This window comes from Hyla sarda, unplaced genomic scaffold (genome assembly GCF_029499605.1).
Source record: "Hyla sarda isolate aHylSar1 unplaced genomic scaffold, aHylSar1.hap1 scaffold_1099, whole genome shotgun sequence".
NCBI classification, from domain to species: domain Eukaryota; kingdom Metazoa; phylum Chordata; class Amphibia; order Anura; family Hylidae; genus Hyla; species Hyla sarda.
Window position 1 is genome coordinate 795 of NW_026607719.1, and position 23,134 is coordinate 23,928.

Sequence of the window (23,134 nt, forward strand, 5' to 3'; positions counted from 1 at the left end):
GTGTTATTCCATGTCGGAAGGGACGCAGCTACAGCCAGTGGGGTAACTAGAGACAGGCAGGCAGCTATGTGCAACAAAGGTAGGCGTGTTGTTTTCATATGCAGATCTGAAATATTGTCTTATATGCAAGAGGAGGAGTGATGGGGGTTCAGGCAAAAGCCAGGCTATGGATTGCATTGCTAAATGCTCCATCAGAGTGCAATGGTCGCCTGTCCTTTTTTTAAGTGATGATGTGGGTTTAGCCTGTGCTGTATGTATGTATGGGTGGCTGACTGCCACCCACCCAGAAAGTGTATGGGAGGCTGGTTGGCTGCCAGCCTTCCTTCCATTCCTATGAGTAATGTGAGTGCCTCATGAAGGGGACCTTGTTGGGTCCCCCCCTTTCACGGTTATCCCTCTCGGCCTTTTGGCTAAGATCAAGTGTAAAGAAGGATCTTGGACAGATGCATCTGGGGTTTTTTTTGTGAATACTTGCACTTGGGTGACTTGGAGCAATGTAACGTCCCCTATCTGGGGACCATAAATTAAATGGATTTTTGAGAACGGGGGCCGATTTCGAAGCTTGCTTCCGTCGCCCTATGCATTGACCCGATATGGCAGTATCTTCGGGTACAGTGCACCACCCCCTTACAGGGTTAAAAAGAAAGATTCCTACTTTCATTGCTACCTGCTTGCTGGCTAGCCAGCTAGCCAGCCCTGTGGGCCTTGCTGCTGCAGCCAAAAAACAAAAGGTGGTGCTGCTGCTGCTTCTGCTGCTTCTGCTTGTGTCTGGCCGCTGTTGGAGCGTCCAGGCACAGGACTTCTGCTGCTGCTGACTAAATGGCCTCCTTAATTGGATCATTTGAGTAGCCAGCACACCTGTGCAGGTAGGGCATGACATGATAGGCAGCTGCCTTGATAGCGGGTGGGTGCTGAATGTTCCTAATTGACAAAATAAGATTAATGCTTATGAAGAAATATAAAATCTCATCCCTTCCCCAATATCGCGCCACACCCCTACCCCTTAATTCCCTGGTTGAACTTGATGGACATATGTCTTTTTTCGACCGTACTAACTATGTAACTATGTAACATAACATGGGGGGGTCTCCTGGCTGTTCACACAGGTGTGTCATTGCTGTACATTGACCATGCATTGCTTCTGTGGTATTGCAAAGGCAAAGACAAATGCTTCCAGCCATCCATTGCACTAATGGATTGGTCATCAGCTGGCTGTCTATGTCCCGCATCAATATAGACCAAAGTACAGAGGGTTAGGCTATGCTATAGTGCACCTACCTGATGCATCAGAAGGTGCGAGGCCCTTGCTAAATTCTGTGCACAGACTTTGAGATCTATGCTTTAGACTGTATCTAAACCTGCTCCAACATGGACTGACATTCTGGCCTACTTTCAGCCGATGCGACTTGTCTGTCGCTGAACAGTCGCTTTTTATGTATTCAGCACCTATGTATAATGTTGTAAAAATGCTCTAGAAGCTAAAGTCGCAGAAATGTCACACATATTTGGCCTGCAACTTTCTGTGCGACAAATTCAGACAGGAAAAATCAGTATAAATCCTTAGAAAATTATCCCCCAGTGTCTCCATCTGCTGGCGGTATTGAATAAGCATTGCTGCACTGATGGGGTATGCATTAGACGAAAAAAAAGAAGAAAAAGAAGAATAATACGCCCAGAAAAGAGGCGAAAAGGAGAAAAACGTAAAAAAACGTGAAAAAAAAGTAAGAGGAAGAGAAGGGAAAAAAAGGTGGAAATGGGTTTAAAAGTGATTTCGGCGGAGAAATATATATATATATATATATATATATATATATATATATATATATATACGCGCACACACACACATATATATAAACGTATTCTCCGTTGAGATATTGCAGCCGCTGCTGTGTCCAGGCCCAGGAGCCTTAGCACTGTGCTGTGATGTCACTCAATACCACTGACATCACTAGGTGTAAACAACATCTCTCCTTTGCTGTGTATGTGACTATGGAGCTGTTTGGTGATGTCGTCTATTATGGCCTTCATAGAAGCAACAGGAGATTGTTGCATCCATCTAGAACCCTCAGAACTACAGTGCTATGATGTCACTCACTTCCACAGGCCTTGCAGAGTGTAAACAACAACAACCCAGCTTTGTCGTGTATGTAACCATAGGGATTGTGATGTCACCTAGAACCTTCACAGCAGCGACAGCTTTATGAGGAGCATCAGCACTGCTCTGCCTGAGCAGAACCATCACCGCCATAGGTTGTCAAATAACCCGGATTTAACCCACACAGGTAAGTCCAATGGGGTGCAGGCATGTCCTCTATGCTTACAGCTTCCCGTGGGTGTTGGTTTGATACCGTTTGGGGACAGCCAAGGAGGCATCTGCAGGCAACAAAGGTAGGTGTGTGCTTGTGTGTGTGTTTCCTATGCAGATCCTAAGCCCAGTGTCACATGCAAGTAGGAGGAGTAAGAAGGGTTCCTGGCAAATCCGGGTTATGGATTGCATTTAAAAAGGCCCCGTGGGAGTGCAATGGGCCCCTGTCTTGCTGCTTAGCAATAATGGTATGGGTTTAGGTTCTGCTGTGTGTACTGGTGGTTGACTGCCCCCCAGCCCAGAGTGTGCATGGAAAATTGTCTGGCAGCCTCCCTGACAGCAAGCAGTGATAGTGCCCATGAAGGGGACCTTGTTGGGCCCGCCCCTTTCACGGTTATCGCTTCTCGGCCTTTTGGCTAAGATCAAGTGTAGTATCTGTTCTTATCAGTTTAATATCTGATACGTCCCCTATCTGGGGACCATATATTAAATGGATTTTTGAGAACGGGGGCCGATTTCGAAGCTTGCTTCCGTCGCCCTATGCATTGACCCGATATGGCAGTATCTTCGGGTACAGTGCACCACCCCCTTACAGGGTTAAAAAGAAAGATTCCTACTTTCATTGCTACCTGCTTGCTGGCTAGCCAGCTAGCCAGCCCTGTGGGCCTTGCTGCTGCTGCTGCTGCTGCTGCAGCCAAAAAACAAAAGGTGGTGCTGCTGCTGCTTCTGCTGCTTCTGCTTGTGTCTGGCCGCTGTTGGAGCGTCCAGGCACAGGACTTCTGCTGCTGCTGACTAAATGGCCTCCTTAATTGGATCATTTGAGTAGCCAGCACACCTGTGCAGGTAGGGCATGACATGATAGGCAGCTGCCTTGATAGCGGGTGGGTGCTGAATGTTCCTAATTGACAAAATAAGATTAATGCTTATGAAGAAATATAAAATCTCATCCCTTCCCCAATATCGCGCCACACCCCTACCCCTTAATTCCCTGGTTGAACTTGATGGACATATGTCTTTTTTCGACCGTACTAACTATGTAACTATGTAACATAACATGGGGGGGTCTCCTGGCTGTTCACACAGGTGTGTCATTGCTGTACATTGACCATGCATTGCTTCTGTGGTATTGCAAAGGCAAAGACAAATGCTTCCAGCCATCCATTGCACTAATGGATTGGTCATCAGCTGGCTGTCTATGTCCCGCATCAATATAGACCAAAGTACAGAGGGTTAGGCTATGCTATAGTGCACCTACCTGATGCATCAGAAGGTGCGAGGCCCTTGCTAAATTCTGTGCACAGACTTTGAGATCTATGCTTTAGACTGTATCTAAACCTGCTCCAACATGGACTGACATTCTGGCCTACTTTCAGCCGATGCGACTTGTCTGTCGCTGAACAGTCGCTTTTTATGTATTCAGCACCTATGTATAATGTTGTAAAAATGCTCTAGAAGCTAAAGTCGCAGAAATGTCACACATATTTGGCCTGCAACTTTCTGTGCGACAAATTCAGACAGGAAAAATCAGTATAAATCCTTAGAAAATTATCCCCCAGTGTCTCCATCTGCTGGCGGTATTGAATAAGCATTGCTGCACTGATGGGGTATGCATTAGACGAAAAAAAAGAAGAAAAAGAAGAATAATACGCCCAGAAAAGAGGCGAAAAGGAGAAAAACGTAAAAAAACGTGAAAAAAAAGTAAGAGGAAGAGAAGGGAAAAAAAGGTGGAAATGGGTTTAAAAGTGATTTCGGCGGAGAAATATATATATATATATATATATATATATATATATATATATATATACGCGCACACACACACATATATATAAACGTATTCTCCGTTGAGATATTGCAGCCGCTGCTGTGTCCAGGCCCAGGAGCCTTAGCACTGTGCTGTGATGTCACTCAATACCACTGACATCACTAGGTGTAAACAACATCTCTCCTTTGCTGTGTATGTGACTATGGAGCTGTTTGGTGATGTCGTCTATTATGGCCTTCATAGAAGCAACAGGAGATTGTTGCATCCATCTAGAACCCTCAGAACTACAGTGCTATGATGTCACTCACTTCCACAGGCCTTGCAGAGTGTAAACAACAACAACCCAGCTTTGTCGTGTATGTAACCATAGGGATTGTGATGTCACCTAGAACCTTCACAGCAGCGACAGCTTTATGAGGAGCATCAGCACTGCTCTGCCTGAGCAGAACCATCACCGCCATAGGTTGTCAAATAACCCGGATTTAACCCACACAGGTAAGTCCAATGGGGTGCAGGCATGTCCTCTATGCTTACAGCTTCCCGTGGGTGTTGGTTTGATACCGTTTGGGGACAGCCAAGGAGGCATCTGCAGGCAACAAAGGTAGGTGTGTGCTTGTGTGTGTGTTTCCTATGCAGATCCTAAGCCCAGTGTCACATGCAAGTAGGAGGAGTAAGAAGGGTTCCTGGCAAATCCGGGTTATGGATTGCATTTAAAAAGGCCCCGTGGGAGTGCAATGGGCCCCTGTCTTGCTGCTTAGCAATAATGGTATGGGTTTAGGTTCTGCTGTGTGTACTGGTGGTTGACTGCCCCCCAGCCCAGAGTGTGCATGGAAAATTGTCTGGCAGCCTCCCTGACAGCAAGCAGTGATAGTGCCCATGAAGGGGACCTTGTTGGGCCCGCCCCTTTCACGGTTATCGCTTCTCGGCCTTTTGGCTAAGATCAAGTGTAGTATCTGTTCTTATCAGTTTAATATCTGATACGTCCCCTATCTGGGGACCATATATTAAATGGATTTTTGAGAACGGGGGCCGATTTCGAAGCTTGCTTCCGTCGCCCTATGCATTGACCCGATATGGCAGTATCTTCGGGTACAGTGCACCACCCCCTTACAGGGTTAAAAAGAAAGATTCCTACTTTCATTGCTACCTGCTTGCTGGCTAGCCAGCTAGCCAGCCCTGTGGGCCTTGCTGCTGCTGCTGCTGCTGCAGCCAAAAAACAAAAGGTGGTGCTGCTGCTGCTTCTGCTGCTTCTGCTTGTGTCTGGCCGCTGTTGGAGCGTCCAGGCACAGGACTTCTGCTGCTGCTGACTAAATGGCCTCCTTAATTGGATCATTTGAGTAGCCAGCACACCTGTGCAGGTAGGGCATGACATGATAGGCAGCTGCCTTGATAGCGGGTGGGTGCTGAATGTTCCTAATTGACAAAATAAGATTAATGCTTATGAAGAAATATAAAATCTCATCCCTTCCCCAATATCGCGCCACACCCCTACCCCTTAATTCCCTGGTTGAACTTGATGGACATATGTCTTTTTTCGACCGTACTAACTATGTAACTATGTAACATAACATGGGGGGGTCTCCTGGCTGTTCACACAGGTGTGTCATTGCTGTACATTGACCATGCATTGCTTCTGTGGTATTGCAAAGGCAAAGACAAATGCTTCCAGCCATCCATTGCACTAATGGATTGGTCATCAGCTGGCTGTCTATGTCCCGCATCAATATAGACCAAAGTACAGAGGGTTAGGCTATGCTATAGTGCACCTACCTGATGCATCAGAAGGTGCGAGGCCCTTGCTAAATTCTGTGCACAGACTTTGAGATCTATGCTTTAGACTGTATCTAAACCTGCTCCAACATGGACTGACATTCTGGCCTACTTTCAGCCGATGCGACTTGTCTGTCGCTGAACAGTCGCTTTTTATGTATTCAGCACCTATGTATAATGTTGTAAAAATGCTCTAGAAGCTAAAGTCGCAGAAATGTCACACATATTTGGCCTGCAACTTTCTGTGCGACAAATTCAGACAGGAAAAATCAGTATAAATCCTTAGAAAATTATCCCCCAGTGTCTCCATCTGCTGGCGGTATTGAATAAGCATTGCTGCACTGATGGGGTATGCATTAGACGAAAAAAAAGAAGAAAAAGAAGAATAATACGCCCAGAAAAGAGGCGAAAAGGAGAAAAACGTAAAAAAACGTGAAAAAAAAGTAAGAGGAAGAGAAGGGAAAAAAAGGTGGAAATGGGTTTAAAAGTGATTTCGGCGGAGAAATATATATATATATATATATATATATATATATATATATATATACGCGCACACACACACATATATATAAACGTATTCTCCGTTGAGATATTGCAGCCGCTGCTGTGTCCAGGCCCAGGAGCCTTAGCACTGTGCTGTGATGTCACTCAATACCACTGACATCACTAGGTGTAAACAACATCTCTCCTTTGCTGTGTATGTGACTATGGAGCTGTTTGGTGATGTCGTCTATTATGGCCTTCATAGAAGCAACAGGAGATTGTTGCATCCATCTAGAACCCTCAGAACTACAGTGCTATGATGTCACTCACTTCCACAGGCCTTGCAGAGTGTAAACAACAACAACCCAGCTTTGTCGTGTATGTAACCATAGGGATTGTGATGTCACCTAGAACCTTCACAGCAGCGACAGCTTTATGAGGAGCATCAGCACTGCTCTGCCTGAGCAGAACCATCACCGCCATAGGTTGTCAAATAACCCGGATTTAACCCACACAGGTAAGTCCAATGGGGTGCAGGCATGTCCTCTATGCTTACAGCTTCCCGTGGGTGTTGGTTTGATACCGTTTGGGGACAGCCAAGGAGGCATCTGCAGGCAACAAAGGTAGGTGTGTGCTTGTGTGTGTGTTTCCTATGCAGATCCTAAGCCCAGTGTCACATGCAAGTAGGAGGAGTAAGAAGGGTTCCTGGCAAATCCGGGTTATGGATTGCATTTAAAAAGGCCCCGTGGGAGTGCAATGGGCCCCTGTCTTGCTGCTTAGCAATAATGGTATGGGTTTAGGTTCTGCTGTGTGTACTGGTGGTTGACTGCCCCCCAGCCCAGAGTGTGCATGGAAAATTGTCTGGCAGCCTCCCTGACAGCAAGCAGTGATAGTGCCCATGAAGGGGACCTTGTTGGGCCCGCCCCTTTCACGGTTATCGCTTCTCGGCCTTTTGGCTAAGATCAAGTGTAGTATCTGTTCTTATCAGTTTAATATCTGATACGTCCCCTATCTGGGGACCATATATTAAATGGATTTTTGAGAACGGGGGCCGATTTCGAAGCTTGCTTCCGTCGCCCTATGCATTGACCCGATATGGCAGTATCTTCGGGTACAGTGCACCACCCCCTTACAGGGTTAAAAAGAAAGATTCCTACTTTCATTGCTACCTGCTTGCTGGCTAGCCAGCTAGCCAGCCCTGTGGGCCTTGCTGCTGCTGCTGCTGCTGCTGCAGCCAAAAAACAAAAGGTGGTGCTGCTGCTGCTTCTGCTGCTTCTGCTTGTGTCTGGCCGCTGTTGGAGCGTCCAGGCACAGGACTTCTGCTGCTGCTGACTAAATGGCCTCCTTAATTGGATCATTTGAGTAGCCAGCACACCTGTGCAGGTAGGGCATGACATGATAGGCAGCTGCCTTGATAGCTGGTGGGTGCTGAATGTTCCTAATTGACAAAATAAGATTAATGCTTATGAAGAAATATAAAATCTCATCCCTTCCCCAATATCGCGCCACACCCCTACCCCTTAATTCCCTGGTTGAACTTGATGGACATATGTCTTTTTTCGACCGTACTAACTATGTAACTATGTAACATAACATGGGGGGGTCTCCTGGCTGTTCACACAGGTGTGTCATTGCTGTACATTGACCATGCATTGCTTCTGTGGTATTGCAAAGGCAAAGACAAATGCTTCCAGCCATCCATTGCACTAATGGATTGGTCATCAGCTGGCTGTCTATGTCCCGCATCAATATAGACCAAAGTACAGAGGGTTAGGCTATGCTATAGTGCACCTACCTGATGCATCAGAAGGTGCGAGGCCCTTGCTAAATTCTGTGCACAGACTTTGAGATCTATGCTTTAGACTGTATCTAAACCTGCTCCAACATGGACTGACATTCTGGCCTACTTTCAGCCGATGCGACTTGTCTGTCGCTGAACAGTCGCTTTTTATGTATTCAGCACCTATGTATAATGTTGTAAAAATGCTCTAGAAGCTAAAGTCGCAGAAATGTCACACATATTTGGCCTGCAACTTTCTGTGCGACAAATTCAGACAGGAAAAATCAGTATAAATCCTTAGAAAATTATCCCCCAGTGTCTCCATCTGCTGGCGGTATTGAATAAGCATTGCTGCACTGATGGGGTATGCATTAGACGAAAAAAAAGAAGAAAAAGAAGAATAATACGCCCAGAAAAGAGGCGAAAAGGAGAAAAACGTAAAAAAACGTGAAAAAAAAGTAAGAGGAAGAGAAGGGAAAAAAAGGTGGAAATGGGTTTAAAAGTGATTTCGGCGGAGAAATATATATATATATATATATATATATATATATATATATATATATACGCGCACACACACACATATATATAAACGTATTCTCCGTTGAGATATTGCAGCCGCTGCTGTGTCCAGGCCCAGGAGCCTTAGCACTGTGCTGTGATGTCACTCAATACCACTGACATCACTAGGTGTAAACAACATCTCTCCTTTGCTGTGTATGTGACTATGGAGCTGTTTGGTGATGTCGTCTATTATGGCCTTCATAGAAGCAACAGGAGATTGTTGCATCCATCTAGAACCCTCAGAACTACAGTGCTATGATGTCACTCACTTCCACAGGCCTTGCAGAGTGTAAACAACAACAACCCAGCTTTGTCGTGTATGTAACCATAGGGATTGTGATGTCACCTAGAACCTTCACAGCAGCGACAGCTTTATGAGGAGCATCAGCACTGCTCTGCCTGAGCAGAACCATCACCGCCATAGGTTGTCAAATAACCCGGATTTAACCCACACAGGTAAGTCCAATGGGGTGCAGGCATGTCCTCTATGCTTACAGCTTCCCGTGGGTGTTGGTTTGATACCGTTTGGGGACAGCCAAGGAGGCATCTGCAGGCAACAAAGGTAGGTGTGTGCTTGTGTGTGTGTTTCCTATGCAGATCCTAAGCCCAGTGTCACATGCAAGTAGGAGGAGTAAGAAGGGTTCCTGGCAAATCCGGGTTATGGATTGCATTTAAAAAGGCCCCGTGGGAGTGCAATGGGCCCCTGTCTTGCTGCTTAGCAATAATGGTATGGGTTTAGGTTCTGCTGTGTGTACTGGTGGTTGACTGCCCCCCAGCCCAGAGTGTGCATGGAAAATTGTCTGGCAGCCTCCCTGACAGCAAGCAGTGATAGTGCCCATGAAGGGGACCTTGTTGGGCCCGCCCCTTTCACGGTTATCGCTTCTCGGCCTTTTGGCTAAGATCAAGTGTAGTATCTGTTCTTATCAGTTTAATATCTGATACGTCCCCTATCTGGGGACCATATATTAAATGGATTTTTGAGAACGGGGGCCGATTTCGAAGCTTGCTTCCGTCGCCCTATGCATTGACCCGATATGGCAGTATCTTCGGGTACAGTGCACCACCCCCTTACAGGGTTAAAAAGAAAGATTCCTACTTTCATTGCTACCTGCTTGCTGGCTAGCCAGCTAGCCAGCCCTGTGGGCCTTGCTGCTGCTGCTGCTGCTGCTGCAGCCAAAAAACAAAAGGTGGTGCTGCTGCTGCTTCTGCTGCTTCTGCTTGTGTCTGGCCGCTGTTGGAGCGTCCAGGCACAGGACTTCTGCTGCTGCTGACTAAATGGCCTCCTTAATTGGATCATTTGAGTAGCCAGCACACCTGTGCAGGTAGGGCATGACATGATAGGCAGCTGCCTTGATAGCGGGTGGGTGCTGAATGTTCCTAATTGACAAAATAAGATTAATGCTTATGAAGAAATATAAAATCTCATCCCTTCCCCAATATCGCGCCACACCCCTACCCCTTAATTCCCTGGTTGAACTTGATGGACATATGTCTTTTTTCGACCGTACTAACTATGTAACTATGTAACATAACATGGGGGGGTCTCCTGGCTGTTCACACAGGTGTGTCATTGCTGTACATTGACCATGCATTGCTTCTGTGGTATTGCAAAGGCAAAGACAAATGCTTCCAGCCATCCATTGCACTAATGGATTGGTCATCAGCTGGCTGTCTATGTCCCGCATCAATATAGACCAAAGTACAGAGGGTTAGGCTATGCTATAGTGCACCTACCTGATGCATCAGAAGGTGCGAGGCCCTTGCTAAATTCTGTGCACAGACTTTGAGATCTATGCTTTAGACTGTATCTAAACCTGCTCCAACATGGACTGACATTCTGGCCTACTTTCAGCCGATGCGACTTGTCTGTCGCTGAACAGTCGCTTTTTATGTATTCAGCACCTATGTATAATGTTGTAAAAATGCTCTAGAAGCTAAAGTCGCAGAAATGTCACACATATTTGGCCTGCAACTTTCTGTGCGACAAATTCAGACAGGAAAAATCAGTATAAATCCTTAGAAAATTATCCCCCAGTGTCTCCATCTGCTGGCGGTATTGAATAAGCATTGCTGCACTGATGGGGTATGCATTAGACGAAAAAAAAGAAGAAAAAGAAGAATAATACGCCCAGAAAAGAGGCGAAAAGGAGAAAAACGTAAAAAAACGTGAAAAAAAAGTAAGAGGAAGAGAAGGGAAAAAAAGGTGGAAATGGGTTTAAAAGTGATTTCGGCGGAGAAATATATATATATATATATATATATATATATATATATATATATACGCGCACACACACACATATATATAAACGTATTCTCCGTTGAGATATTGCAGCCGCTGCTGTGTCCAGGCCCAGGAGCCTTAGCACTGTGCTGTGATGTCACTCAATACCACTGACATCACTAGGTGTAAACAACATCTCTCCTTTGCTGTGTATGTGACTATGGAGCTGTTTGGTGATGTCGTCTATTATGGCCTTCATAGAAGCAACAGGAGATTGTTGCATCCATCTAGAACCCTCAGAACTACAGTGCTATGATGTCACTCACTTCCACAGGCCTTGCAGAGTGTAAACAACAACAACCCAGCTTTGTCGTGTATGTAACCATAGGGATTGTGATGTCACCTAGAACCTTCACAGCAGCGACAGCTTTATGAGGAGCATCAGCACTGCTCTGCCTGAGCAGAACCATCACCGCCATAGGTTGTCAAATAACCCGGATTTAACCCACACAGGTAAGTCCAATGGGGTGCAGGCATGTCCTCTATGCTTACAGCTTCCCGTGGGTGTTGGTTTGATACCGTTTGGGGACAGCCAAGGAGGCATCTGCAGGCAACAAAGGTAGGTGTGTGCTTGTGTGTGTGTTTCCTATGCAGATCCTAAGCCCAGTGTCACATGCAAGTAGGAGGAGTAAGAAGGGTTCCTGGCAAATCCGGGTTATGGATTGCATTTAAAAAGGCCCCGTGGGAGTGCAATGGGCCCCTGTCTTGCTGCTTAGCAATAATGGTATGGGTTTAGGTTCTGCTGTGTGTACTGGTGGTTGACTGCCCCCCAGCCCAGAGTGTGCATGGAAAATTGTCTGGCAGCCTCCCTGACAGCAAGCAGTGATAGTGCCCATGAAGGGGACCTTGTTGGGCCCGCCCCTTTCACGGTTATCGCTTCTCGGCCTTTTGGCTAAGATCAAGTGTAGTATCTGTTCTTATCAGTTTAATATCTGATACGTCCCCTATCTGGGGACCATATATTAAATGGATTTTTGAGAACGGGGGCCGATTTCGAAGCTTGCTTCCGTCGCCCTATGCATTGACCCGATATGGCAGTATCTTCGGGTACAGTGCACCACCCCCTTACAGGGTTAAAAAGAAAGATTCCTACTTTCATTGCTACCTGCTTGCTGGCTAGCCAGCTAGCCAGCCCTGTGGGCCTTGCTGCTGCTGCTGCTGCTGCTGCAGCCAAAAAACAAAAGGTGGTGCTGCTGCTGCTTCTGCTGCTTCTGCTTGTGTCTGGCCGCTGTTGGAGCGTCCAGGCACAGGACTTCTGCTGCTGCTGACTAAATGGCCTCCTTAATTGGATCATTTGAGTAGCCAGCACACCTGTGCAGGTAGGGCATGACATGATAGGCAGCTGCCTTGATAGCGGGTGGGTGCTGAATGTTCCTAATTGACAAAATAAGATTAATGCTTATGAAGAAATATAAAATCTCATCCCTTCCCCAATATCGCGCCACACCCCTACCCCTTAATTCCCTGGTTGAACTTGATGGACATATGTCTTTTTTCGACCGTACTAACTATGTAACTATGTAACATAACATGGGGGGGTCTCCTGGCTGTTCACACAGGTGTGTCATTGCTGTACATTGACCATGCATTGCTTCTGTGGTATTGCAAAGGCAAAGACAAATGCTTCCAGCCATCCATTGCACTAATGGATTGGTCATCAGCTGGCTGTCTATGTCCCGCATCAATATAGACCAAAGTACAGAGGGTTAGGCTATGCTATAGTGCACCTACCTGATGCATCAGAAGGTGCGAGGCCCTTGCTAAATTCTGTGCACAGACTTTGAGATCTATGCTTTAGACTGTATCTAAACCTGCTCCAACATGGACTGACATTCTGGCCTACTTTCAGCCGATGCGACTTGTCTGTCGCTGAACAGTCGCTTTTTATGTATTCAGCACCTATGTATAATGTTGTAAAAATGCTCTAGAAGCTAAAGTCGCAGAAATGTCACACATATTTGGCCTGCAACTTTCTGTGCGACAAATTCAGACAGGAAAAATCAGTATAAATCCTTAGAAAATTATCCCCCAGTGTCTCCATCTGCTGGCGGTATTGAATAAGCATTGCTGCACTGATGGGGTATGCATTAGACGAAAAAAAAGAAGAAAAAGAAGAATAATACGCCCAGAAAAGAGGCGAAAAGGAGAAAAACGTAAAAAAACGTGAAAAAAAAGTAAGAGGAAGAGAAGGGAAAAAAAGGTGGAAATGGGTTTAAAAGTGATTTCGGCGGAGAAATATATATATATATATATATATATATATATATATATATACGCGCACACACACACATATATATAAACGTATTCTCCGTTGAGATATTGCAGCCGCTGCTGTGTCCAGGCCCAGGAGCCTTAGCACTGTGCTGTGATGTCACTCAATACCACTGACATCACTAGGTGTAAACAACATCTCTCCTTTGCTGTGTATGTGACTATGGAGCTGTTTGGTGATGTCGTCTATTATGGCCTTCATAGAAGCAACAGGAGATTGTTGCATCCATCTAGAACCCTCAGAACTACAGTGCTATGATGTCACTCACTTCCACAGGCCTTGCAGAGTGTAAACAACAACAACCCAGCTTTGTCGTGTATGTAACCATAGGGATTGTGATGTCACCTAGAACCTTCACAGCAGCGACAGCTTTATGAGGAGCATCAGCACTGCTCTGCCTGAGCAGAACCATCACCGCCATAGGTTGTCAAATAACCCGGATTTAACCCACACAGGTAAGTCCAATGGGGTGCAGGCATGTCCTCTATGCTTACAGCTTCCCGTGGGTGTTGGTTTGATACCGTTTGGGGACAGCCAAGGAGGCATCTGCAGGCAACAAAGGTAGGTGTGTGCTTGTGTGTGTGTTTCCTATGCAGATCCTAAGCCCAGTGTCACATGCAAGTAGGAGGAGTAAGAAGGGTTCCTGGCAAATCCGGGTTATGGATTGCATTTAAAAAGGCCCCGTGGGAGTGCAATGGGCCCCTGTCTTGCTGCTTAGCAATAATGGTATGGGTTTAGGTTCTGCTGTGTGTACTGGTGGTTGACTGCCCCCCAGCCCAGAGTGTGCATGGAAAATTGTCTGGCAGCCTCCCTGACAGCAAGCAGTGATAGTGCCCATGAAGGGGACCTTGTTGGGCCCGCCCCTTTCACGGTTATCGCTTCTCGGCCTTTTGGCTAAGATCAAGTGTAGTATCTGTTCTTATCAGTTTAATATCTGATACGTCCCCTATCTGGGGACCATATATTAAATGGATTTTTGAGAACGGGGGCCGATTTCGAAGCTTGCTTCCGTCGCCCTATGCATTGACCCGATATGGCAGTATCTTCGGGTACAGTGCACCACCCCCTTACAGGGTTAAAAAGAAAGATTCCTACTTTCATTGCTACCTGCTTGCTGGCTAGCCAGCTAGCCAGCCCTGTGGGCCTTGCTGCTGCTGCTGCTGCTGCTGCAGCCAAAAAACAAAAGGTGGTGCTGCTGCTGCTTCTGCTGCTTCTGCTTGTGTCTGGCCGCTGTTGGAGCGTCCAGGCACAGGACTTCTGCTGCTGCTGACTAAATGGCCTCCTTAATTGGATCATTTGAGTAGCCAGCACACCTGTGCAGGTAGGGCATGACATGATAGGCAGCTGCCTTGATAGCGGGTGGGTGCTGAATGTTCCTAATTGACAAAATAAGATTAATGCTTATGAAGAAATATAAAATCTCATCCCTTCCCCAATATCGCGCCACACCCCTACCCCTTAATTCCCTGGTTGAACTTGATGGACATATGTCTTTTTTCGACCGTACTAACTATGTAACTATGTAACATAACATGGGGGGGTCTCCTGGCTGTTCACACAGGTGTGTCATTGCTGTACATTGACCATGCATTGCTTCTGTGGTATTGCAAAGGCAAAGACAAATGCTTCCAGCCATCCATTGCACTAATGGATTGGTCATCAGCTGGCTGTCTATGTCCCGCATCAATATAGACCAAAGTACAGAGGGTTAGGCTATGCTATAGTGCACCTACCTGATGCATCAGAAGGTGCGAGGCCCTTGCTAAATTCTGTGCACAGACTTTGAGATCTATGCTTTAGACTGTATCTAAACCTGCTCCAACATGGACTGACATTCTGGCCTACTTTCAGCCGATGCGACTTGTCTGTCGCTGAACAGTCGCTTTTTATGTATTCAGCACCTATGTATAATGTTGTAAAAATGCTCTAGAAGCTAAAGTCGCAGAAATGTCACACATATTTGGCCTGCAACTTTCTGTGCGACAAATTCAGACAGGAAAAATCAGTATAAATCCTTAGAAAATTATCCCCCAGTGTCTCCATCTGCTGGCGGTATTGAATAAGCATTGCTGCACTGATGGGGTATGCATTAGACGAAAAAAAAGAAGAAAAAGAAGAATAATACGCCCAGAAAAGAGGCGAAAAGGAGAAAAACGTAAAAAAACGTGAAAAAAAAGTAAGAGGAAGAGAAGGGAAAAAAAGGTGGAAATGGGTTTAAAAGTGATTTCGGCGGAGAAATATATATATATATATATATATATATATATATATATATATATATACGCGCACACACACACATATATATAAACGTATTCTCCGTTGAGATATTGCAGCCGCTGCTGTGTCCAGGCCCAGGAGCCTTAGCACTGTGCTGTGATGTCACTCAATACCACTGACATCACTAGGTGTAAACAACATCTCTCCTTTGCTGTGTATGTGACTATGGAGCTGTTTGGTGATGTCGTCTATTATGGCCTTCATAGAAGCAACAGGAGATTGTTGCATCCATCTAGAACCCTCAGAACTACAGTGCTATGATGTCACTCACTTCCACAGGCCTTGCAGAGTGTAAACAACAACAACCCAGCTTTGTCGTGTATGTAACCATAGGGATTGTGATGTCACCTAGAACCTTCACAGCAGCGACAGCTTTATGAGGAGCATCAGCACTGCTCTGCCTGAGCAGAACCATCACCGCCATAGGTTGTCAAATAACCCGGATTTAACCCACACAGGTAAGTCCAATGGGGTGCAGGCATGTCCTCTATGCTTACAGCTTCCCGTGGGTGTTGGTTTGATACCGTTTGGGGACAGCCAAGGAGGCATCTGCAGGCAACAAAGGTAGGTGTGTGCTTGTGTGTGTGTTTCCTATGCAGATCCTAAGCCCAGTGTCACATGCAAGTAGGAGGAGTAAGAAGGGTTCCTGGCAAATCCGGGTTATGGATTGCATTTAAAAAGGCCCCGTGGGAGTGCAATGGGCCCCTGTCTTGCTGCTTAGCAATAATGGTATGGGTTTAGGTTCTGCTGTGTGTACTGGTGGTTGACTGCCCCCCAGCCCAGAGTGTGCATGGAAAATTGTCTGGCAGCCTCCCTGACAGCAAGCAGTGATAGTGCCCATGAAGGGGACCTTGTTGGGCCCGCCCCTTTCACGGTTATCGCTTCTCGGCCTTTTGGCTAAGATCAAGTGTAGTATCTGTTCTTATCAGTTTAATATCTGATACGTCCCCTATCTGGGGACCATATATTAAATGGATTTTTGAGAACGGGGGCCGATTTCGAAGCTTGCTTCCGTCGCCCTATGCATTGACCCGATATGGCAGTATCTTCGGGTACAGTGCACCACCCCCTTACAGGGTTAAAAAGAAAGATTCCTACTTTCATTGCTACCTGCTTGCTGGCTAGCCAGCTAGCCAGCCCTGTGGGCCTTGCTGCTGCTGCTGCTGCTGCTGCAGCCAAAAAACAAAAGGTGGTGCTGCTGCTGCTTCTGCTGCTTCTGCTTGTGTCTGGCCGCTGTTGGAGCGTCCAGGCACAGGACTTCTGCTGCTGCTGACTAAATGGCCTCCTTAATTGGATCATTTGAGTAGCCAGCACACCTGTGCAGGTAGGGCATGACATGATAGGCAGCTGCCTTGATAGCGGGTGGGTGCTGAATGTTCCTAATTGACAAAATAAGATTAATGCTTATGAAGAAATATAAAATCTCATCCCTTCCCCAATATCGCGCCACACCCCTACCCCTTAATTCCCTGGTTGAACTTGATGGACATATGTCTTTTTTCGACCGTACTAACTATGTAACTATGTAACATAACATGGGGGGGTCTCCTGGCTGTTCACACAGGTGTGTCATTGCTGTACATTGACCATGCATTGCTTCTGTGGTATTGCAAAGGCAAAGACAAATGCTTCCAGCCATCCATTGCACTAATGGATTGGTCATCAGCTGGCTGTCTATGTCCCGCATCAATATAGACCAAAGTACAGAGGGTTAGGCTATGCTATAGTGCACCTACCTGATGCATCAGAAGGTGCGAGGCCCTTGCTAAATTCTGTGCACAGACTTTGAGATCTATGCTTTAGACTGTATCTAAACCTGCTCCAACATGGACTGACATTCTGGCCTACTTTCAGCCGATGCGACTTGTCTGTCGCTGAACAGTCGCTTTTTATGTATTCAGCACCTATGTATAATGTTGTAAAAATGCTCTAGAAGCTAAAGTCGCAGAAATGTCACACATATTTGGCCTGCAACTTTCTGTGCGACAAATTCAGACAGGAAAAATCAGTATAAATCCTTAGAAAATTATCCCCCAGTGTCTCCATCTGCTGGCGGTATTGAATAAGCATTGCTGCACTGATGGGGTATGCATTAGACGAAAAAAAAGAAGAAAAAGAAGAATAATACGCCCAGAAAAGAGGCGAAAAGGAGAAAAACGTAAAAAAACGTGAAAAAAAAGTAAGAGGAAGAGAAGGGAAAAAAAGGTGGAAATGGGTTTAAAAGTGATTTCGGCGGAGAAATATATATATATATATATATATATATATATATATATATATATATACGCGCACACACACACATATATATAAACGTATTCTCCGTTGAGATATTGCAGCCGCTGCTGTGTCCAGGCCCAGGAGCCTTAGCACTGTGCTGTGATGTCACTCAATACCACTGACATCACTAGGTGTAAACAACATCTCTCCTTTGCTGTGTATGTGACTATGGAGCTGTTTGGTGATGTCGTCTATTATGGCCTTCATAGAAGCAACAGGAGATTGTTGCATCCATCTAGAACCCTCAGAACTACAGTGCTATGATGTCACTCACTTCCACAGGCCTTGCAGAGTGTAAACAACAACAACCCAGCTTTGTCGTGTATGTAACCATAGGGATTGTGATGTCACCTAGAACCTTCACAGCAGCGACAGCTTTATGAGGAGCATCAGCACTGCTCTGCCTGAGCAGAACCATCACCGCCATAGGTTGTCAAATAACCCGGATTTAACCCACACAGGTAAGTCCAATGGGGTGCAGGCATGTCCTCTATGCTTACAGCTTCCCGTGGGTGTTGGTTTGATACCGTTTGGGGACAGCCAAGGAGGCATCTGCAGGCAACAAAGGTAGGTGTGTGCTTGTGTGTGTGTTTCCTATGCAGATCCTAAGCCCAGTGTCACATGCAAGTAGGAGGAGTAAGAAGGGTTCCTGGCAAATCCGGGTTATGGATTGCATTTAAAAAGGCCCCGTGGGAGTGCAATGGGCCCCTGTCTTGCTGCTTAGCAATAATGGTATGGGTTTAGGTTCTGCTGTGTGTACTGGTGGTTGACTGCCCCCCAGCCCAGAGTGTGCATGGAAAATTGTCTGGCAGCCTCCCTGACAGCAAGCAGTGATAGTGCCCATGAAGGGGACCTTGTTGGGCCCGCCCCTTTCACGGTTATCGCTTCTCGGCCTTTTGGCTAAGATCAAGTGTAGTATCTGTTCTTATCAGTTTAATATCTGATACGTCCCCTATCTGGGGACCATATATTAAATGGATTTTTGAGAACGGGGGCCGATTTCGAAGCTTGCTTCCGTCGCCCTATGCATTGACCCGATATGGCAGTATCTTCGGGTACAGTGCACCACCCCCTTACAGGGTTAAAAAGAAAGATTCCTACTTTCATTGCTACCTGCTTGCTGGCTAGCCAGCTAGCCAGCCCTGTGGGCCTTGCTGCTGCTGCTGCTGCTGCTGCAGCCAAAAAACAAAAGGTGGTGCTGCTGCTGCTTCTGCTGCTTCTGCTTGTGTCTGGCCGCTGTTGGAGCGTCCAGGCACAGGACTTCTGCTGCTGCTGACTAAATGGCCTCCTTAATTGGATCATTTGAGTAGCCAGCACACCTGTGCAGGTAGGGCATGACATGATAGGCAGCTGCCTTGATAGCGGGTGGGTGCTGAATGTTCCTAATTGACAAAATAAGATTAATGCTTATGAAGAAATATAAAATCTCATCCCTTCCCCAATATCGCGCCACACCCCTACCCCTTAATTCCCTGGTTGAACTTGATGGACATATGTCTTTTTTCGACCGTACTAACTATGTAACTATGTAACATAACATGGGGGGGTCTCCTGGCTGTTCACACAGGTGTGTCATTGCTGTACATTGACCATGCATTGCTTCTGTGGTATTGCAAAGGCAAAGACAAATGCTTCCAGCCATCCATTGCACTAATGGATTGGTCATCAGCTGGCTGTCTATGTCCCGCATCAATATAGACCAAAGTACAGAGGGTTAGGCTATGCTATAGTGCACCTACCTGATGCATCAGAAGGTGCGAGGCCCTTGCTAAATTCTGTGCACAGACTTTGAGATCTATGCTTTAGACTGTATCTAAACCTGCTCCAACATGGACTGACATTCTGGCCTACTTTCAGCCGATGCGACTTGTCTGTCGCTGAACAGTCGCTTTTTATGTATTCAGCACCTATGTATAATGTTGTAAAAATGCTCTAGAAGCTAAAGTCGCAGAAATGTCACACATATTTGGCCTGCAACTTTCTGTGCGACAAATTCAGACAGGAAAAATCAGTATAAATCCTTAGAAAATTATCCCCCAGTGTCTCCATCTGCTGGCGGTATTGAATAAGCATTGCTGCACTGATGGGGTATGCATTAGACGAAAAAAAAGAAGAAAAAGAAGAATAATACGCCCAGAAAAGAGGCGAAAAGGAGAAAAACGTAAAAAAACGTGAAAAAAAAGTAAGAGGAAGAGAAGGGAAAAAAAGGTGGAAATGGGTTTAAAAGTGATTTCGGCGGAGAAATATATATATATATATATATATATATATATATATATATATATATACGCGCACACACACACATATATATAAACGTATTCTCCGTTGAGATATTGCAGCCGCTGCTGTGTCCAGGCCCAGGAGCCTTAGCACTGTGCTGTGATGTCACTCAATACCACTGACATCACTAGGTGTAAACAACATCTCTCCTTTGCTGTGTATGTGACTATGGAGCTGTTTGGTGATGTCGTCTATTATGGCCTTCATAGAAGCAACAGGAGATTGTTGCATCCATCTAGAACCCTCAGAACTACAGTGCTATGATGTCACTCACTTCCACAGGCCTTGCAGAGTGTAAACAACAACAACCCAGCTTTGTCGTGTATGTAACCATAGGGATTGTGATGTCACCTAGAACCTTCACAGCAGCGACAGCTTTATGAGGAGCATCAGCACTGCTCTGCCTGAGCAGAACCATCACCGCCATAGGTTGTCAAATAACCCGGATTTAACCCACACAGGTAAGTCCAATGGGGTGCAGGCATGTCCTCTATGCTTACAGCTTCCCGTGGGTGTTGGTTTGATACCGTTTGGGGACAGCCAAGGAGGCATCTGCAGGCAACAAAGGTAGGTGTGTGCTTGTGTGTGTGTTTCCTATGCAGATCCTAAGCCCAGTGTCACATGCAAGTAGGAGGAGTAAGAAGGGTTCCTGGCAAATCCGGGTTATGGATTGCATTTAAAAAGGCCCCGTGGGAGTGCAATGGGCCCCTGTCTTGCTGCTTAGCAATAATGGTATGGGTTTAGGTTCTGCTGTGTGTACTGGTGGTTGACTGCCCCCCAGCCCAGAGTGTGCATGGAAAATTGTCTGGCAGCCTCCCTGACAGCAAGCAGTGATAGTGCCCATGAAGGGGACCTTGTTGGGCCCGCCCCTTTCACGGTTATCGCTTCTCGGCCTTTTGGCTAAGATCAAGTGTAGTATCTGTTCTTATCAGTTTAATATCTGATACGTCCCCTATCTGGGGACCATATATTAAATGGATTTTTGAGAACGGGGGCCGATTTCGAAGCTTGCTTCCGTCGCCCTATGCATTGACCAGATATGGCAGTATCTTCGGGTACAGTGCACCACCCCCTTACAGGGTTAAAAAGAAAGATTCCTACTTTCATTGCTACCTGCTTGCTGGCTAGCCAGCTAGCCAGCCCTGTGGGCCTTGCTGCTGCTGCTGCTGCTGCTGCAGCCAAAAAACAAAAGGTGGTGCTGCTGCTGCTTCTGCTGCTTCTGCTTGTGTCTGGCCGCTGTTGGAGCGTCCAGGCACAGGACTTCTGCTGCTGCTGACTAAATGGCCTCCTTAATTGGATCATTTGAGTAGCCAGCACACCTGTGCAGGTAGGGCATGACATGATAGGCAGCTGCCTTGATAGCGGGTGGGTGCTGAATGTTCCTAATTGACAAAATAAGATTAATGCTTATGAAGAAATATAAAATCTCATCCCTTCCCCAATATCGCGCCACACCCCTACCCCTTAATTCCCTGGTTGAACTTGATGGACATATGTCTTTTTTCGACCGTACTAACTATGTAACTATGTAACATAACATGGGGGGGTCTCCTGGCTGTTCACACAGGTGTGTCATTGCTGTACATTGACCATGCATTGCTTCTGTGGTATTGCAAAGGCAAAGACAAATGCTTCCAGCCATCCATTGCACTAATGGATTGGTCATCAGCTGGCTGTCTATGTCCCGCATCAATATAGACCAAAGTACAGAGGGTTAGGCTATGCTATAGTGCACCTACCTGATGCATCAGAAGGTGCGAGGCCCTTGCTAAATTCTGTGCACAGACTTTGAGATCTATGCTTTAGACTGTATCTAAACCTGCTCCAACATGGACTGACATTCTGGCCTACTTTCAGCCGATGCGACTTGTCTGTCGCTGAACAGTCGCTTTTTATGTATTCAGCACCTATGTATAATGTTGTAAAAATGCTCTAGAAGCTAAAGTCGCAGAAATGTCACACATATTTGGCCTGCAACTTTCTGTGCGACAAATTCAGACAGGAAAAATCAGTATAAATCCTTAGAAAATTATCCCCCAGTGTCTCCATCTGCTGGCGGTATTGAATAAGCATTGCTGCACTGATGGGGTATGCATTAGACGAAAAAAAAGAAGAAAAAGAAGAATAATACGCCCAGAAAAGAGGCGAAAAGGAGAAAAACGTAAAAAAACGTGAAAAAAAAGTAAGAGGAAGAGAAGGGAAAAAAAGGTGGAAATGGGTTTAAAAGTGATTTCGGCGGAGAAATATATATATATATATATATATATATATATATATATATATATATACGCGCACACACACACATATATATAAACGTATTCTCCGTTGAGATATTGCAGCCGCTGCTGTGTCCAGGCCCAGGAGCCTTAGCACTGTGCTGTGATGTCACTCAATACCACTGACATCACTAGGTGTAAACAACATCTCTCCTTTGCTGTGTATGTGACTATGGAGCTGTTTGGTGATGTCGTCTATTATGGCCTTCATAGAAGCAACAGGAGATTGTTGCATCCATCTAGAACCCTCAGAACTACAGTGCTATGATGTCACTCACTTCCACAGGCCTTGCAGAGTGTAAACAACAACAACCCAGCTTTGTCGTGTATGTAACCATAGGGATTGTGATGTCACCTAGAACCTTCACAGCAGCGACAGCTTTATGAGGAGCATCAGCACTGCTCTGCCTGAGCAGAACCATCACCGCCATAGGTTGTCAAATAACCCGGATTTAACCCACACAGGTAAGTCCAATGGGGTGCAGGCATGTCCTCTATGCTTACAGCTTCCCGTGGGTGTTGGTTTGATACCGTTTGGGGACAGCCAAGGAGGCATCTGCAGGCAACAAAGGTAGGTGTGTGCTTGTGTGTGTGTTTCCTATGCAGATCCTAAGCCCAGTGTCACATGCAAGTAGGAGGAGTAAGAAGGGTTCCTGGCAAATCCGGGTTATGGATTGCATTTAAAAAGGCCCCGTGGGAGTGCAATGGGCCCCTGTCTTGCTGCTTAGCAATAATGGTATGGGTTTAGGTTCTGCTGTGTGTACTGGTGGTTGACTGCCCCCCAGCCCAGAGTGTGCATGGAAAATTGTC

General features: G+C 46.1%; 9 non-coding genes and 1 pseudogene across 9 annotated transcripts; all 10 read left to right on the forward strand.

Moving 5' to 3' along the window:
- The first annotated feature begins 389 nt into the window (after nt 1-389).
- Nucleotides 390-625, forward strand: LOC130300821 (U2 spliceosomal RNA; annotated as a pseudogene).
- A 2,076-nt stretch (nt 626-2,701) lies between these two features.
- On the forward strand, nt 2,702-2,892 carry LOC130300771 (U2 spliceosomal RNA). The gene has a single exon (XR_008851592.1). It is a non-coding gene; the product is annotated as a U2 spliceosomal RNA (small nuclear RNA).
- Nucleotides 2,893-4,981: 2,089 nt separating this feature from the next.
- LOC130300784 (U2 spliceosomal RNA) lies at nt 4,982-5,172 on the forward strand. Its single transcript, XR_008851605.1, has one exon. It is a non-coding gene; the product is annotated as a U2 spliceosomal RNA (small nuclear RNA).
- A 2,084-nt stretch (nt 5,173-7,256) lies between these two features.
- LOC130300795 (U2 spliceosomal RNA) lies at nt 7,257-7,447 on the forward strand. The gene has a single exon (XR_008851616.1). It is a non-coding gene; the product is annotated as a U2 spliceosomal RNA (small nuclear RNA).
- A 2,089-nt stretch (nt 7,448-9,536) lies between these two features.
- LOC130300807 (U2 spliceosomal RNA) lies at nt 9,537-9,727 on the forward strand. The gene has a single exon (XR_008851627.1). It is a non-coding gene; the product is annotated as a U2 spliceosomal RNA (small nuclear RNA).
- A 2,087-nt stretch (nt 9,728-11,814) lies between these two features.
- On the forward strand, nt 11,815-12,005 carry LOC130300819 (U2 spliceosomal RNA). Its single transcript, XR_008851636.1, has one exon. It is a non-coding gene; the product is annotated as a U2 spliceosomal RNA (small nuclear RNA).
- Nucleotides 12,006-14,088: 2,083 nt separating this feature from the next.
- On the forward strand, nt 14,089-14,279 carry LOC130300773 (U2 spliceosomal RNA). The gene has a single exon (XR_008851594.1). It is a non-coding gene; the product is annotated as a U2 spliceosomal RNA (small nuclear RNA).
- Nucleotides 14,280-16,368: 2,089 nt separating this feature from the next.
- Nucleotides 16,369-16,559, forward strand: LOC130300774 (U2 spliceosomal RNA). The gene has a single exon (XR_008851595.1). It is a non-coding gene; the product is annotated as a U2 spliceosomal RNA (small nuclear RNA).
- A 2,089-nt stretch (nt 16,560-18,648) lies between these two features.
- On the forward strand, nt 18,649-18,839 carry LOC130300775 (U2 spliceosomal RNA). Its single transcript, XR_008851596.1, has one exon. It is a non-coding gene; the product is annotated as a U2 spliceosomal RNA (small nuclear RNA).
- A 2,089-nt stretch (nt 18,840-20,928) lies between these two features.
- On the forward strand, nt 20,929-21,119 carry LOC130300811 (U2 spliceosomal RNA). The gene has a single exon (XR_008851632.1). It is a non-coding gene; the product is annotated as a U2 spliceosomal RNA (small nuclear RNA).
- Nucleotides 21,120-23,134: the final 2,015 nt, after the last annotated feature.